This window comes from Nerophis lumbriciformis, linkage group LG27 (genome assembly GCF_033978685.3).
Source record: "Nerophis lumbriciformis linkage group LG27, RoL_Nlum_v2.1, whole genome shotgun sequence".
NCBI classification, from domain to species: domain Eukaryota; kingdom Metazoa; phylum Chordata; class Actinopteri; order Syngnathiformes; family Syngnathidae; genus Nerophis; species Nerophis lumbriciformis.
This window is the reverse complement of record NC_084574.2, coordinates 22,453,112-22,472,857: the sequence shown is the minus strand read 5'-3', so window position 1 is coordinate 22,472,857 and position 19,746 is coordinate 22,453,112. Positions and strand designations below refer to the sequence as shown.

Genomic DNA, 19,746 nt, shown 5'->3' with positions numbered 1-19,746 from the left:
TTTTATGTTCACCTTAGCTTTCAGCTAAATCTTTTAACTTTTAACGTCCGCACTGTTTTTATTTTAATTGTCTGCATTTTAATTTTCTTTCATTTCACTTTGTTGTGCCACATGTTGTGCTGTGAAGCACTTTGAGTCTGCCTTGTGTATGAAAAGTGCTATACAAATAAAGTTGCCTTGTCTTGCCTTGCCTTATATGAATTGATTGAGAAAAATAGTGTAAGAACTAACTTTTAATGGCAAAAAATAAGCTCGCCTTATCCTGGGATAGTCAGATGACTGTCACAAATATGTGTGTATTGCACTACTCCAACCATATGTCACTTTGGGACTTCTGAGTATTTTGGTATTATTTCGATACTGTTCGGTACTTTTCTGTATTTTCTAAATAAAGGGGACCACAAAAAATGGCATTATTGGCTTTATTTTAACAAAAAATCTTAGGGTACATTAAACATATGTTTCTTATTGCAAGTTTGTCCTTAAATAAAATAGTGAACATACATGAACAACTTGTCTTTTATTAGTTAGTAAGCAAACAAAGGCTCATAATTTGTCTGCTGACATATGCAGTAACATATTGCTTTTAAATTGAATTCATACTTTTTGACCTGTTGTGGTATGACTGCTGTTGTTCTGTTGTATTGTCTTGTTGTAATTATTATTGTAACTTTGTTTGTGCCGCCCTCTTTGTCAGGTCGCTCTTGAAAAATAGATTTTAATCTCAATGAGTCTTTACCTGGTTAAATAAAGGCAATTGAATATTGTGTCATTTATCCTTCTATTATTTTGTCAAAATTATTAAGGACAAGTGGTAGAAAACAAATGATTAATCTACTTGTTCATTTACTGTTAATATCTGCTTACTTTCTCTTTCAACATGTTCTATCTACACTTCTGTTAAAATGTAATAATCACTTATTCTTCTGTTGTTTGGATGCTTTACATTAGTTTTGGATGATACCACACATTTGGGTATCAATCCGATACCAAGTCGTTACAGGATCATACATTGGTCATATTCAAAGTCCTCATGTGTCCAGGGACATATTTCCTGTGTTTGTAAACATAATATACATTTTTTTTAAAACCAAAGAAGATGTTGTGATGCCAAAAAATATCGACGTACTCATAGTAGTATCGACTAGATACGCTACTGTACTTGGTATCATTACAGTGGATGTTAGGTGTTGATCCACCCATGGCGGTATAGTACCGAATATGACTCATTAGTACCGCGGTACTATACTAATACCGGTATACCGTACAACCCTATTTCAAGTAAACAAATGTTTTAACTAAGGCTGTCAAAACTCATGTGGTGAGTCACAAAAAATGCACATTATTCAGGCAATTTATTTTGACTGCACATGCTTTTCTAACTTAACTGCGGATGGTTACCTGAAAGGTAACCATTGTTATACGGTTAATGATCAGGTTAACATAACTCCTCCCACCCCCACCAAGGACTCTTTTCACTGCTGGACTCTAGAAAGAGGTTCCGCAGCCTCCGTAGCAGAACCTCCAGGTTCTGTAACAGCTTCTTCCCTCAAGCCATAAGACTCTTGAACACATCATAATAATCCCCTCAATTCCCCCCTGGAATGTAAAGACAATATAACATACATCCATAAACGTTGATGCATATGCAAAAGTGCAATATATTTATCTGTACAGTAATCTATTTATATCTGCACCTTATTGCTCTGTAATCCTTCACTACAACGAGCTAATACAACGAAATGCCGTTCTTATCTGTACTGTAAAGTTCAAATTTGACTGACAATAAAAAGGAAGTCTAAGTCTAAGAAGTCTAAGTCATAAAGATGAGTGAGGAAACTCCGATTAGTGTGCTCGCTGGTCATCTTCACTACAAAATAAACCCTGACTGGATTTTAGATAAAACTGTTACCACGTTTTTAAGCAAAAAATGTGAAACATTTAAAAAAATGTTCCTGGATGACATTCTGACAATAAAATTGCATTTGTATCCTAATATAGGAGTCTTTTTTTATGGTAGTTTGAATTATGCAAACCAGTAATAGTTTGTGATTAATCATGATTACCGTATTTTTCGGACTATAAGTCGCAGTTTTTTTCATAGTTTGGCCGGGGGTGCGACTTACACTCTGGAGCGACTTATGTGTGAAATTATTAACACATTACCGTAAAATATTAAATAATATTATTTATCTCATTCACGCAAGAGACGAGACGTATAAGATTTCATGGGATTTAGCGATTAGGAGTGACAGATTGTTTGGTAAACGTATAGCATGTTCTATATGTTATAGTTATTTGAATGACTCTTACCATAATATGTTACGTTAACATACCAGGCACGTTCTCAGTTGGTTATTTATGCCTCATATAACGTACACTTATTCAGCCTGTTGTTCACTATTCTTTATTTATTTTAAATTGCCTTTCAAATGTCTATTCCTGGCGTTGGGTTTTATCAAATAAATTTCCCCAAAAATGCGACTTATATATGTTTTTTTCCTTCTTTATTATGCATTTTCGTTCGGTGCGACTTATACTCCGGTGCGACTTATACTCCGAAAAATACGGTAATCCAAATTTAAAAGTGTGATTAATCTGATTTAAAAAAAATTAAAATAGGTAAAAGTGTAGACTTGTAACTTTTCTTGACATCTTCTCATGCCCAATAGGCCCCTCGGAATCTTAATCAGTTACACATGTTCATCGTCTCTGAAGCACTATCTTTGCCCTCCTGTCTTTACGACGTGTCTCTTTAAGCATGTTTCCGTTCACGGTGACAGTTTAATTCCTTTAATCCATCACCTACTTCCTGCCGGGACTTTCTTACTCACACACGCGTTTCGGCAGAGTCTCAAAATGTATGTTTCTAAATGAAAAGGTAAAGGGCGGGGGCAGACACACACACTCTCTCACTCACACACACACACACTCCCACACACACGGCAATGGAATGCAAATGTGTGTGTCTGGAAGTCATTAGGCAAACAGAAAAGCCGGTCTTCTTTCCCTGCGTCTGATCAGCGGTGCAGCGTCCACCCTTACCTTCACCTCACCACACACACACACACACACACACACACACACACACACACACACACACACACACACACACACACACACACACACACACACACACACACACACACACACACACACACACACACACACACACACACACACACACACACACACACACACACACACCAGTGTGCCTCTATAAACACACACCACGCGCAAAGAAACACAGAATGTTCTCCCGACTTTTACACCATTAAATGCCGTTCACCCGCAGCTGTCAAGGAGATGAACAGTCGCGCATAAATATAAATGTTTAACTCCAAGGCTTTATTTGCTCCGCATAACAGCTATCAATTTATCATCCACGGGTCTTCTTTATTGATTTGGGGAAAACACATACATAGTAAAAATAAAATTCAGCATCACCCTTAGATTTGTTGGGGAGTGGAGGGAGTAATATATATGAAAACATTGCGATCGCTTCTCCGCAATTACACATGCCGACGTGCAGTCTTTTGTCGACCATATTCTGCAGGTTACATTTCGCCACCTGTCATAATAGAAAGTAATAGAAAGACTTCCAAATAATCCAAAATCAAAATAAAAACGTGTCATTTAGCGCGATCGCTCCTCCCCACGCATTACAAAAAGCAGTTGATACCGTTTTTTTTCCGTTTGCTTACACCACAGGTGTCAAACTCAAGGCCCCAGGGGCTAAATCTGGCCCGCCCCATTATTTTATGTGGCTGTAAATAATATGTGTTAATAAAATCCTTATTTTCTTACTAAATATATGTATTTCCCTTTTGACATTAAAAAACATGTACTGCATGCAATTGTACATCTTTTAAAATGCAATATTATCAAAATCAAAATATTATATTATGTATTCCAAAAATATTTTTTGGTAAAATAAAGATAAATATTGTACTTCAATATCTGCTTGACTTATGATTTCAAAACAAATTATCAAACAACTTGTAGACTGTATAATTGACAATAGATTTTACAAGTTTTTTTACTGTAAAATCAACTTTGATACTGTTTTTTCCATACACAGTAAGACACTAAAACATTGAAAAACAAACAAAAAAACAACAAGATTTTACGTTAAAAAAAACTGGCATTACAGAACACATTACAGAGAGCAGATGATGCAGTTTTTTCCAATTGCTTACACCACAGGTGTCAAACTCAAGGGCACGGGGGCCAAATCTGGCCCGCCACGTTATTTTATGTGGCCCGCAAAAGCCTGGAAAAAATATGCGTTAATAAAATGCTTAGTCTTTTCTTACTAAATATATTTATTTCCCTTTTGACATTAAAAACCATGTGCTGCGTGCAATTGTACATCTTTTAAAATGCAATATTATCAAAATCCAAATATTATATTATCATGTATTCAAAAAAGATTGTTTGTTCAAATCGAGATAAATACTGTATTTAAATATCTGCTTGACTTATGATTTCAAAACAAATTATCAATCAAATTGTAGACTGTAAAATTGACAATGGATTTTACGTTTTTTTAACCACAAAATCAACTTTGGTACTGTTTTTTTCCATACACAGTAAGACACTAAAACATTGAAAAACAAACAAAAAAACAACAAGATTTTACGGTAAATAAAACTGAAATTACAGAACGCATTACAGAGAGCAGATGATGCAGTTTTTTCCAATTGCTTACACCACAGGTGTCAAACTCAAGGCCCAGGGGCCAAATCTGGCCCGCCACGTTATTTTATGTGGCCCGCAAAAGCCTGGAAATAATAGGAGTTAATAAAATGCTTAGTCTTTTCTTACTAAATATATTTATTTCCCTTTTGACATTAAAAACCATGTGCTGCGTGCAATTGTACATCTTTTAAAATGCAATATTATCAAAATCCAAATATTATATTATCATGTATTCAAAAAAGATTGTTTGTTCAAATCGAGATAAATACTGTACTTAAATATCTGCTTGACTTATGATTTCAAAACAAATTATCAATCAAATTGTAGACTGTAAAATTGACAATGGATTTTACGTTTTTTTAACCACAAAATCAACTTGGGTACTGTTTTTTTCCATACACAGTAAGACACTAAAACATTGAAAAACAAACAAAAAAACAACAAGATTTTACGGTAAAGAAAACTGAAATTACAGAACGCATTACAGAGAGCAGATGATGCAGTTTTTTCCAATTGCTTACACCACAGGTGTCAAACTCAAGGCCCAGGGGCCAAATCTGGCCCGCCACGTTATTTTATGTGGCCCGCAAAAGCCTGGAAATAATAGGAGTTAATAAAATGCTTAGTCTTTTCTTACTAAATATATTTATGTCCCTTTTGACATTAAAAACCATGTGCTGCGTGCAATTGTACATCTTTTAAAATGCAATATTATCAAAATCCAAATATTATATTATCATGTATTCAAAAAAGATTGTTTGTTCAAATAGAGATAAATACTGTACTTAAATATTTGCTTGACTTATGATTCCAAAACAAATTATCAATCAAATTGTAGACTGTAAAATTGACAATGGATTTTACGGTTTTTTACCACAAAATCAACTTTGGTACTGTTTTTTTTCCATACACAGTAAGACACTAAAACATTGAAAAACAAACAAAAAAACAAGATTTTACGGTAAATAAAACTGAAATTACAGAACGCATTACAGAGAGCAGATGATGCAGTTTTTTCCAATTGCTTACACCACAGGTGTCAAACTCAAGGGCACGGGGGCCAAATCTGGCCCGCCACATTATTTTATGTGGCCCGCAAAAGCCTGGAAATAATATGCGTTAATAAAATGCTTAGTTTTTTCTTACTAAATATATTTATTTCCCTTTTGACGTCAAACACCAGGTACTGCATGTAAGTGAAAATCTTTTAAAACGCAATATTATCAAAATCAAAATATTATATTATCATGTATTCCAAAAATATTTTTTGTTAAAATAGAGATAAATACTGTACTTAAATATCTGCTTGACTTATGATTTCAAAACAAATTATCAAAAAACTTTTAGACTGTATAATTGACAATAGATTTTACACGTTTTTTTTTACTGTAAAATCAACTTTGGTACTATTTTTTTCCCCATATACAGTAAGACACTAAAACATTGAAAAACAAACAAAAAAACACTAAAACAACAAGATTTTACGGTAAAAATAAAACTGACATTACAGAACACATTACAGAGAGCAGATGATGCAGTTTTTTTCCAATTGCTTACACCACAGGTATCAAACTCAAGGCCCGGGGGCCAAATCTGGCCCGCCACGTTATTTTATGTGGCCCGCAAAAGCCTGGAAATAATATGCGTTAATAAAATGCTTAGTCTTTTCTTACTAAATATATTTATTTCCCTTTTGACAATAAAAAACATGTACTGCATGCAATTGTCCATCTTTTAAAATGCAATATTATCCAAATCTAAATATTATATTATCATGTAATCCAAAAAGATTGTTTGTTCAAATCGAGATAAATACTGTACTTAAATATCTGCTTGACTTATGATTTCAAAACAAATTATCAATCAAATTGTAGACTGTAAAATTGACAATAGATTGTACGACAATGATTTATCGTAAAATCATCTTTGGTACTGTTTTTTTTCCCATATACAGTAAGACACTTAAACATTAAAAAACAAACAAAAAAACATTCAAACGACAAGATTTTACAGTTGCATGAATTTTACCGCTAAAAACAGTGGTATTGTTTCTCCATTTCATTACATTTATTCAATTTTGTTATATGCAGTAAAAAAAATGTTAAAAAACACTGTTTTTACTGTAAAATTCTGATTCTAAGCTGCCAGTTTTTCAAGTAAAATGTTTTTTTTTTTTTGCAGCTTATGTAAAAAAAAAAATATTGTTAATGTGTTACATATATGTATATATTATAATATATATAATATATAAAAAAATATATAATAAATAAAAATATATTTTTTTAAAAGTAATATATATCATACATGTATATATTACTCACTGATAAATGCGGCCCTCTGAGGGCAACCACAACTGCGATGTGGCCCTCAATGAAAACGAGTTTGACACCCTTGGCTTACACACTAAATTTTAAATGTTTACACAGTTAACAATAACTTCATGTGCGATTAATGAAATGAGTCCAAATTCACAAGTTCTATTGAATTGTAGATGATGCTACATATGTACACAATAAACCACATCAGTTGAGGAAAATTAGTAAATTATAATAATAACACCCTGTAATTTGATTTTGATATCATTATTCATTTCGTATTCTGATAGATACAAAAATAACACCAATAGGAGCATTTTAAAATTCTGCCAGACTTAATTTCACCTATTTGACTGATTATCATTATCACATGATTTATTCAGAAAGTATAAATATCGACAAATGAAGATAGAATACTATTAACCGCAACATGTAAGTGTAAAAAAAAAAACATATGATTTGTACATTTTCAGTATGTGCTTGTGCTATTTTTAAACAAAATAAAACAATCTGAAGTTGTCTTTATTTTTAGGTTATCATGCCATGATTTTACCATATATTTTCCTCCATGTTGCCCCTGAGCTAAAATGAGTTTGACACCCCTGGCCTATACTCCATGCTGTCATTTTTATTTATCTCCAGATATTTTTTTTCAAACCTTTTTATTTTGTCTCAGATTTTAATTTGTACCGCTTGTCATTGTTGACTACTGTGATATGTTACTTTACTGCTCAACATTGAAAATCTTATAGGATATGTTTACTTTCTCTTTAGGTCCTTACGTATAGGCCCAAATGGATTTGCCAATATATTTTGTCAAGTTACAGTAATAATTCATCACATATGCTAAAAATGTCAGGTAAAATGCCCCAAACATGTGATTTCGTATAGTAAAATAGGGTTTTTTACAAATGTGTTTTGTATTTATCACTGTTCTGGGTAACTCACTCCAATAGTACAATATTTAAATAACATAATTGAGATAACACTACAGCATATAGTTTGTTTCATTGAAGAACTATGTATGTTATGTATCTGTTTATATATGAAGGTAAGGTTATGGGTGTAGTCTGGGGGATACGGGTTAACATGCTACAACTAATAAATAGTTCAAGGGAAAATACGGCCTGAATAACAGCTTTCTATTTTAGGCGACCAAGTGTTTTATCATTATTAGCGTTATTAGTACTGTATTAACATTTCAACCTCGTCTGAATTCACTTAAGACTTTTTATGACTTGTTTCCCCTATATGAAAAATGAATAAAAAATAATTAAACAAAAAAAACAAGCTTGCTAGCAAATAAACACTTGAAATTAGCTAATTAAAATATGTAGAAGCATACCTTTTAAGTGCATACGTTTTGTTTGTTCTCTGATTTAGTTCGCCTCATTAACTCCCATCAAGGGGGTTAACAAAAGTACATATATCTATTGTTTCGTTTTATTCTAAGAATACACAGCAAGCCATTAAAAAAACAGCTGTGGGCCACAGATGCCCTCGCATTTACACACACACACACACACACACACACCCGACCCCTCCGCCCTACAGTAGGCTAAATAGAATAACACTGCTGCAACTATCAGCACTACATGAAGAAAGACAAGAGTACATCAAGAGTTGGCACCAATAATATTTCACTCGGCAATTATTAGTTCAGTTGTCATAATTGGTAAAAAAGAAAAAAAAAAAGAAAAGATTGTGGCCATTTGTAGCCTTCTGTATAGTGTAAACATACAATTAATTAATCATTTACAGGGCTGCAGCTATCGATTATTTTAGTAATCTATCGATTAGTTTGTTCGAAGAATCATGTAATCGGATACAATTATTTATAGACTTACTGCGCATTTTAGGGAAAATAGTTAAAAAAAAAAACACATTTTTGCTTGCCATAATCTTTTTTTCCCCTAATAAATGCACATCATCAACATTGAAATTGCACTTTTAACATTTGTGCATTAATTAAAAAAAATTTCAGGGGGCCCTAAGCAAATTTTGATTTTGGGGCCCTCTATTGCTAATTTCGGGGCCCTCTATTTCTGCCAATAATATCAACTGTTGCTCATTCACACACCTACAATAAACTCATTGGGGCTCTGGCAGTGTTGTTTACATGCTCTTCTTGTTAGCCTGGCATTAAGAACATAAATAATATCAATGCAATAAAAACACAAATAATACCAATGAATGAATGATGTCCAAAGTGCCACATATGGTTCATCATTTAAAAAATATAGAACATTCAGCGACAATGGCATGGGGTTGATTGTTCCAAGCGATAAAGCTGTTCATTTACAGTAAAATTGATGTCTTGTCTTATCTGTCTCGTACATATTAGCCTTAAAATACCTGTTTTTATTTTTAACTCATCGTTATTATTTAATGTTTGCATTCTACCGAGAGAGCACCGTCCAAAGTTAAATTCCTTGTGTATTACACATACCTGGCCAATAAAGCTGATTCTGATTTGGTTCATTATTTTCGGTAGCATAAACCTGCAACAGCAAAGTGCAAACATATTTTTTTAGTGCAAGAAAACATTTAAGTACAACAATAAAATCACTCAGATATATACAAAAGTAGAGATAATATCGGCAGGCCGATATTATCGGCCGATAAATGCGTTAAAATGTAATATCGGATATTCTCGGTATCGTTTTGTTTTTTTATCGGTATCGGTTTTTTTATTTTTTTTATTTTTTTTACTAAATCAACATAAAAAACACAAGATACACTTACAATTAGTGCACCAACCCAAAAAACCTCCCTCACCCATTTACACTCATTCACACTCATTTACACAAAAGGGTTGTTTCTTTCTGTTATTAATATGCTGGTTCCTACATTATATATCAATATATATCAATACAGTCTGCAAGTGATACAGTCAGTTGCGCGTGCTGCTGGTCCACTAATATTACTAACCTTTAACCGTTAATTTTACTCATTTTCATTAATTACTAGTTTCTATGTAACTGTTTTTATATTGTTTTACTTTCTTTTGTATTCAAGAAAATGTTTTTAATTTATTCATCTTATTTTATTAATTTTTTTTTAAAAGTACCTTATCTTCACCATACCTGGTTGTCCAAATTAGGCATAATAATGTGTTAATTCCACGACTGCATATATCGGTTGATATCGGTATCGGTTGATATCAGTATCGGTAATTAAAGAGTTGGACAATATCGGAATATCGGCAAAAAAAACATTATCGGACATCCCTATACAAAAGTAACAAATTCAATTGTACAAAAACAAACCGAATTAAATAAAATATCAAGCAAACACCTAAATATTAATGAACAAAGTTACCAGAAACAAGGCAAGAAAAATGGCTTAAATGTAAAAGTAGGTGTGTAATGTAAATACATTTGATATCGAAATCACTATACTAACTTCAGTTGTTTTTTTATTAATATTTATTACAACTAAGTGTGATTTATGAAAGTGATCTTTACACCGATGTTTACCCAGCTAACTATTTTGGTTCCCAGAATATTGTGATTATGTTAGCTTTTTTGGGCAATCAACATTACCTAAAAGGTGCATTTGGGTTGCTTCTTGGTGTCATATTGGTGCAAACGGCAAGCACTTTTTCAGTTCCCGAAACGTTACATATTACGTTCTTTGAATGTTCTGCGATGGCAAAGTTTAAGTCTGCAAATTAATGTCATACCAAATTGAAGAGGGAAGTTTGCCAAACATGAAATAATACATTACAAACTGCAGTAAAGCCAATTTTCAAAGGTAATCGCCAATATGCTGATATACACACACACACACACACACACACACACACACACACACACACACACACACACACACACACACACACACACACACACACACACACACACACACACACACACACACACACACACACACACACACACACACACACACAAAGACACGTGTAGACAAATACACACTTTACGATGCTTTTTTTGCTACAATGCAGAGCGTTGATTGTGACGTAACAACAATCTTTTGTATTAAAATAACACTTCAGTTTGCTTTGATTAAAGCGAACAATCTGAACAACAACACACTACTTCGACTACTTCAACGTCAACAACCCTCCGCCCCCACACCGTGACAACAATGCCAGATGAAGTATAAACGATAAAACATTGAATATTACGAATATGTGAAAGTTTCACTCCTACATTGTTTACTTTCCTGACGATGTCCTTAAAGGGGAACATTATCACCAGACCTATGTAAGCGTCAATATATACCTTGATGTTGCAGAAAAAAGACCATATATTTTTTTAACCGATTTCCGAACTCTAAATGGGTGAATTTTGGCGAATTAAACGCCTTTCCATTATTCGCTCTCGGAGCTGTGACGTCACATCGGGAAGCAATCCGCCATTTTCTCAAACACATTACAAACATCGAGTCAAATCAGCTCTGTTATTTTCTGTTTTTTCGACTGTTTTCCGTACCTTGGAGACATCATGCCTCGTCAGTGTGTTGTCGGAGGGTGTAACAACACGTACAGGGACGGATTCAAGTTGCACCAGTGGCCCAAAGATGCCAAAGTGGCAAGAAATTGGACGTTTGTTCCGCACACTTTACCGACAAAAGCTATGCTACGACAGAGATGGCAAGAATGTGTGGATATCCTCCGACACTCAAAGCAGATGCATTTCCAACGATAAAGTCAAAGAAATCTGCCGCCCGACCCCCATTGAATCTGCCGGAGTGTGTGAGCAATTCAGGGACAAAGGACCTTGGTAGCACGGCAAGCAATGGCGGCAGTTTGTTCCCGCAGACAAGCGAGCTAAACCCCCTGGATGTCTTGGCTCACACCGTCCCTTATGCCACCGAAGATGATCAAGAGAAGAATATTGACCCTAGCTTCCCTGGCCTGCTGACATCAACTCCAAAACTGGACAGATCAGCTTTCAGGAAAAGAGCGCGGATGAGGGTATGTCTACAGAATATATTAATTGATGAAAATTGGGCTGTCTGCCCTCTCAAAGTGCATGTTGTTGCCAAATGTATTTCATATGCTGTAAACCTAGTTCATAGTTGTTAGTTTCCTTTAATGCCAAACAAACACATACCAATCGTTGGTTGGAAGGCGATCGCCAAATTCGTCCTCGCTTTCTCCCGTGTCGCTGGCTGTCGTGTCGTTTTTGTCGGTTTCGCTTGCATACGGTTCAAACCGATATGGCTCAATAGCTTCAGTTTCTTCTTCAATTTCATTTTCGCTACCTGCCTCCACACTACAACATCCGTTTCAATACATGCGTAATCTGTTGAATCGCTTAAGTCGCTGAAATCCGAGTCTGAATCCGGGCTAATGTCGCTATAGCTCGCTGTTCTATGCGCCATGTTTGTTTGTGTTGGCATCACTATGTGACGTCACAGGAAAATGGACGGGTGTATATAACGATGGTTAAAATCAGGCACTTTGAAGCTTTTTTTAGGGATATTGCGTGATGGGTAAAATTTTGAAAAAAACTTCGAAAAATAAAATAAGCCACTGGGAACTGATTTTTAATGGTTTTAACCCTTCCGAAATTGTGATAATGTTCCCCTTTAAAGTTTTGTAATCAATCAGAAATATCAAGCACCTAAACTGTGCCAAACATGGGGAAGTGTGGCGAGAGTTTTGCAAAAAGTACCCATCATGCCCTATAATGGATATGTGTAATTTTAGATTATATACACATGTTTTACAATGTCCACTAAGTTCAATGAGCAGGATGTGCGACCGTGTGTTGACTTTCTTTGTTGGTTAAAGTTAATTTACGCCATTAGTGGGGAAAGTTGTTTGGATTGGGCCATATACATTAATGCTGTGCTCCCAGTGGTAGAAAACAAACATGTGGTCGTTAACTAGTGATTCCATTAAACTCCAAATGGGGGTGGTGAAAACTGTGCTAAATCGTATCAAAGATATTTTGCGGTGGTATAAATTGAGACAAAAACACACCGCAGGCTGCACAGAAGACTACAGCGTGCCGTATTGTGGACACCTCTGAACTGGTATTAAAACAATGTAAATAATCATGTACTCTCGGGGGCCCCCTGGTGGCCGCAGGGCCCTTAGCAGCTGCTTAGTTCGCTTATGTCTTGCGTGCGGAAACTATGTCTGTGTTTTTAAGGTTCTGGGCACTCCATGCTGTCCAGATTTTTGATAATTTTTTATTTGCTGCACTTAATAAATAAATAAAAATAAATATTTATAAAAATAAATACACTTTTTTTTTTTCTAAACAAAGTACTTGAATAATTGTTGCAGCCTTAATTATATATACTGTCAGATACTATACTAATTTGTTTTGTCATTTAAAAAAAAAACAATTTAAGGTGTTGATGTTTTGTTGTGATAGATTAGCATGTATTGACCAGCTTTAAATTGGTTCTAGAATCTTCAAAAATAATCAAAGTTGATGCACTCATCCTTTTAGTTGTATGCATGCCACCCTCACTGGAAAAAAGTTTGGACTCCCCTGATCTTAGAAGACAAAATACACAAAGTACAGCTAGGATGAACAAAAGGCTTTTTTCTCCCCACTCGATGCTTTATTTAGCTTCTCCTTCAGTGATGTCCAAAGTGCGACACAGCTTGTTTTCTTTCATTGTAAAAACTAAATTAAACACGGCCAGCATTATTACAACATCAAAGGACTATTTGGACCACACAGAAAACAAAACAAATTGGAAATGGCTCAAAACCCTGGAAAATTTGCATCTCCAAACAAAAACGGTAGACGACCGCCGTTTTTTTTTTTTTTACAGCATAGGTTATTCAATTATGTTCACACATCCTGTCTTGATGAACATGGTTACGAGATTTGCTGAATGAGACGCATAGCTGTGCTGATAATATTAGCGCTCTCTAGAGGGCGATACAATGCAGTTTTTGGGTGATCCGGCTGGAACCCCTGATATACATTTTTTACCAGGATACTCACCAAATAGGGCTGCACACCATCTTCTTTCAAAAATGTTTAGAATCTACCTAAAGACCTGCTTCACACATGCTGCCATGGACTTGCACAATATTCTGTATTAACGAAACCACTCGCACCTTTGCATTGTATATACTAGTGTACTATTTACTCTATGTTAATTGTATTCTATTTTAACTGTATGTATCAGTGTCAATAGTCCATGTTTATTGTATTCTATATTTAACTGTATTATATATAGTTTTTTTTAAGAATAGAATATATCTTTATTGTCATTGTACAGCAAAATTGCAAGCAAACTCCATCCATCCATCCATTTTCTACCGCTTATTCCCTTTGGGGTCGCGGGGGGCGCTGGAGCCTATCTCAGCTACAATCGGGCGGAAGGCGGGGTACACCCTGGACAAGTCGCCACCTCATCGCAGGGCCAACACAGATAGACAGACAACATTCACACTCACATCCACACACTAGGGCCAATTTAGTGTTGCCAATCAAACTCATTTAGTGCAAATTCATAATGACACATAGAAAATATAAGAACATGGTACTAAGATAAATAGATTAAAAAATACATAAAAAATATAAAATACCAAGCACACAGCTCACATGCACAGTCATTCTTGTTTATGCCTTGTTGTACTATTTCTTCCTTATTACTGCAAATAATGCCTTAATTTCCCCAATATAATACAGTTTGGTGAATCTGAATTACTCAAAGACCAGGGCGAGTTAGCTCCACTGCCCTGGTTCTAGCTCTGAGCCTCACTGGTATCATTCATCAGGTTTGTCCGCATGAAATAATGAACTTCTTGTTTGATTTTTTTCTCTCTCAATTGCAGAGTAAGCTCGCGCGGTATGTTTTCTGACCTTCTGGATTATCTTCGGTCTTATTTCTATCGAGAAAGTCTGTCAACTATCCTCCCGGGACCTCCCATGAAGAACGGCAGAAAGACCATTGAGAGGCCAGTGAGGGGTTTAGTTGTAGTATGATTTAAAAAATAATAATAAGGGACAGAAAATGTTTTGTAAATGTAAAAGGTGAGCACATAGTGAACATGGTGTGTGTGTGTAGTGGAAAAACTCATCCCAGAGAACCCTGATCTTAATTCTAAGCGGGAAAATGATGATTTACTTGTTTTACTAGGTTTTGTATTACTAACCTGTGACACAAATCTGACATGTTGACTGTTTTTGATCGTCTTTCATTATTACATTGGATTGGTTTAAAATGTGATTTAAATATTAAAAGAAGATCAAGGTAGCCCACACAGTCTTCTATTTGGGAAAAGTTTGTGCAACTAATTTCAAACATAGTAAGAGTAAAAACTGGTAAAAAAAAAAAAGTGCTGAAACGGTTTGATGACTAATTAGTTGGGATGTAAGGAAGCTGATCGATAGCACGAAGGCTGCCATTGAAGAAAGTGTTTACCTGGTGGGTGTGAGGACTCCAGTTTGTTGCACTGGGAAGCCTTCTAGAAAACACATAAGATCCTTTCATGGAAAAAAAAACAACCCTCCGTGCCGTCCTTTTGTCTAATTCTTCTGTAGTTTGATTTTTTTCCCCCTCTATTGCAGTGTAAGCTTGTGCGTTATGTTTTCTGACCTTCTAGATTATCTTCAATCTTATTTCTATCGAGAAAGTCTGAAGAATGAAAGTAAATTTAAAGAAGGGCAAGATGGTGAGGGGTTTAGTTGTAGTATGATTTAAAAAATAATAATAAGAGACAGTAAATGTTTTGTAAACGTAAAACGTGAGCACATGGTGAACATGGTGTGTGTGTAGTGGAAAACCTCATCCCAGAGAACCCTGATCTTAATTCTAAGCGAGAAAATGATGATTTACTTGTTTAACTAGATTTTGTATTACTAACCTGTGACACAAATCTGACATGTTGACTGTTTTTGATTGTCTTTCATTATTACATTGGATTGGTTTAAAATGTGATTTAAATGTTAAAAGAAGATCAAGGTAGCCCACACAGTCTTCTATTTGGGAAAAGTTTGTGCAACTAATTTCAAACATAGTAAGAGTAAAAACCGGTACAAAATGTGCAGAAACAGTTAGATGACTAATTAGTTGGGATGTAAGGAAGCAGATCGATAGCACGAAGGCTGCCATTGAAAAAAGTGTTTAGCCTTCTAGAAAACACATAAGATCCTTTCATGAGGGAAAAAAAAAAAGCCGTGCCATCCTTTTGTCTAATTCTTCTGTAGTTTGATTTTTTTTTTCTATTGCAGAGTAAGCTTGTGCGTTATGTTTTCTGACCTTCGGGATTATCTTCAGTCTTATTTCTATCAAGAACGTCTGTCAAATGTCCTCCCGGTACCTCCCATGAAGAATGAAAGTTAATTTAGAGAAGGGCAAGACGGTGAGGGGTTTAGTCGTAGTATGATTTAAAAAATAATAATAAGAGACAGTAAATGTTTTGTAAATGTAAAACGTGAGCACATGGTGAACATGGTGTGTGTGTGTGTAGTGGAAAAAGTCATCCCAAAAAACATGGATCTTAATTTTAAGCGAGAAAATGATGATTAAATTGTTTTACTATATTTTTTTATTACTAACCTGTGACACAAATCTGACTGGTTTTGGTCTTTTTTTCATTTTACGTTCGATCGGTTTAAAATGTGAATTAAATGTTAAGAAAATGAAGGCAGCCCCCACAGTCTTCCATTTGGGAAAAGTTTGTCCAACTAATTTCCAACATAGTAAGAGTGCAAATGTGCAGAAACAGTTTAATGACTAATTAGTTGGGATGTAAGAAAGCTGATCGGTAGCACGAAGGCTGCCATTGAAGAAAGTGTTTACCTGGTGGGTGTGAGGACTCCAGTTTGATGCGCTGGGGAGCCTTCTAGAAAACACATAAGATCCTTTCATGGGAAAAAAAAAACAACCTCCGTGCCGTCCTTTTGTCTAATTCTTCCGTGGGAAAAAAAAAATACAAATCACCCAACACGCCTGTCGTGTGTGAGCACTGATTGACTGCACTTAGGACAGAAAAGAACAGGACATGTTGGATCGCTACAAAATCCTTTTTTTTCTCTACGCGCCGGTGCCGCAACCTTTACGAAATTGAGTGTGTGTGTGTGTGTGTGTGCGTGTGTCCACGCCTGCTTCTACCAGTACAGCTGCGTGTGTGTGTGAGTGTGTGTGTTTCTACGTGGTGTGTGTGTGAGGGTTGTCTTGGTGAGTTGTGCAGCGCTGGTCGAGCGAGCAAGGGGGTGGAGCCATGAGGGCAGAGGGAGCGGAAGGAGAGCGCTCATTGGTTGGATCCAAAGAGGGCGGGACCGTGTGTGATTGGAGTAGAATGTCTGTTTTGTGCATTTGGAGGCAAGAAGTGTGCGACATCCTCCCTGTTCCCCCTCTTTGTAACACACACACACAGGCGTGAAGACATATAAATGCACTTTTTTCTGTCTTTTTACTCTTTTTGGCATAAAGCATTCATTGTATAAACACTGCGTATTTGCGCGCGTGTGTGTGGTGTTCTTGTATTTCTGCTCTTCTTGAGACAACAAGAAAAAAAGGAATAATAATAATAATAGATTTTATTTGTAAAAAGCACTTTATATTGAGTAAACAATCTCAAAGTGCTACAGTGTATTAAAAAAAATTAATAATAATTAAAAAGATAATAAGGAAATAAATAAAAATACAAACTAGAACAGCCAAATAGCTATAGCTAGTATGCACTTATCTAAAAAAAAAAGGCATCCACAGTCTGTGGTGCCCTCAGGTGGTCAGGGAGAGCGTTCCACAGACTGGGAGCGGCGGAGCAGAAAGCCCATTGTTCGTAGCTTTGTCCTCGGAGGTTGGAGAAGTATCGTCTATATGAAGACCGGTAAACAAGTTAGGACAGGGGTCGGGAACCTTTTTGGCTGAGAGAACCATGAAAGCCAAATATTATAAAATGTATTTCTGTGAGAGCCATATAATATTTTTTAACACTGAATACAACTAAATGCGTGCATTTTTAAGTAAGACCGACATTTTTAGAGTATAATAAGTTTATTCTTCTTTTTTAATAACATTGTTATTCTGAAGCTCACCGATAATGAATCAAATAGTTCTTACCATTAATGCGACTTCTTGAACAGGTGCGGTAGTAAACGGATAGATGGATTAAAATGCATGAGAATGTTTTATATTTTCAACGTTACTTTTAACACTTTGATTACCAGCGGAATTATTCAGTACTTATCGCTGTGTTTTTCAACCACTGTGCCACAGTCGTGTGCTGTTAGATACAGTCTGGTGTGCCGTGGGAGATTACGTAATTTCACCTAATTGGGTTAAAAATATTTTTTGCAAACCAGTAACTATGATTAAAAAATGTGCCGTTGTTGAGTGTCGGTGCTGTCTAGAGCTCGGCAGAGTAACCGTGTAATACTCTTCCATATCAGTAGGTGGCAGCAGGTAGCTAATTGCTTTGTAGATGTCGGGAACATGGTTTGTTGTGAGTACAATATGCGGGAGGCAGCGTGTAGGTAAAAAGGTATCCAACACTTAAACCAAAAATAAACAAAAGGCGAGTGCCGTTAAGTGCCGCTAAGAAAAGGCATTAAAGCACAACGAAACTAAAACTAAACTGGCTGCAAAGTAAACAAAAACAGAATGCTGGACGACAGCAAAGACTTACAGCGCGTGGAGCAGACGGCGTCCACAAAGTACATCCGTACATGGCATGACAATCAACAATGTCACCACAAAGAAGGAGAGCGTCCGCACAACTTAAATAGTCTTGATTGCGAAAACAAAGCAGGTGTGGGGAATAGCATTCAAGGAAGACATGAAACTGCTACAGGAAAATACCAACAAAAGAGGAGCGCAAGACACACAGGAAAACACCAAAAAACTCCAAATAAGTTACGGCGTGATGTGACAGGTGGTGACAGTACACCTACATTGAGACAAGAGTTATAGTGATGCATGCTTGGTTATGGTTTCAATTCATATCCAACAATTGCGAGAACGACTTTTTATTGTCAATATCGGCTACTGAGTTTCATTTTTTTATGTTTTCTGCTGGTGGTGTGCCTCAGAATTTTTTCAATGAAAAAAATGTGCATTGGCTCAGAAAAGGTTAAAAAACACTGACTTATCGTGTTAAGCAATGCCAGCTAAGATTTATCTGAGAGCCAGATGCGGTCATCAAAAGAGCTACATCTGGCTCCAGAGCCATAGGTTCCCTACCCCTGAGTTAGGACATAAATCATGGTCCCAATACGGAAAACCATTGCATCTAATAGAGAATGTCTAATTTGCACCCCTGGTGGTGGAATCTATCAAGATTAGGGTGGTCCCAAAAAGGAGGGATTTTGCAAATTGACTGGGTTGGTTTTAAAAGTGGGCTGCACGGTGGCACAGGGTAACCCCTGCATGTGCATGTGCCTCACAATACGAAGGTCCTGGGATCTTTCAGTGTGGAATTTGCATGTTCACCCCGTGACTGCGTGGGTTCCCTCCGGGTACTCCGGCTTCCTCCCACCTCCAAAGACATACACCTGGGGATAGGTTGATTGGCAACACTAAATTGGCCCTAGTGTGTGAATGTGAGTGTGAATGTTGTCTGTCTATCTGTGTTGGCCCCAGGGTGTACCCTGTCTTCCGCCCAAATGCAGCTGAGATAGGCCCCCCCTCGCGACCCCAAAAGGGACAAGCGGTAAAAAAATGGATGGATGGATGGGTTTTAAAAGTGCTCCCCCTCTGGTCAACATATGAAATAACGAGTGTGTGTAAAAAAATTGAAGCGCTCCCCCTCTGGCCAACATATGTAATAACAAGTGTG

At 36.1% G+C, this 19,746-nt stretch overlaps 1 protein-coding gene across 11 annotated transcripts in view; it reads right to left on the bottom strand.

The window, feature by feature from the left end:
- The window catches only part of tenm3 (teneurin transmembrane protein 3), an 822,859-nt gene that overhangs the window by 454,374 nt on the left and 348,739 nt on the right, over positions 1 to 19,746 (bottom strand). Inside the window, exon 1 of one of the 11 annotated variants that reach the window (XM_072916386.1) lies at positions 15,387 to 17,330. The exons of 9 other annotated variants lie outside the window; for them this stretch is intronic. The gene's annotated coding sequence lies outside the window, so the exon portion shown is untranslated. Of the gene's footprint in view, positions 1 to 15,386; positions 17,331 to 19,746 lie in introns of those variants that run through there. One more of the 11 variants, XM_061988373.1, reaches the window with a different exon arrangement.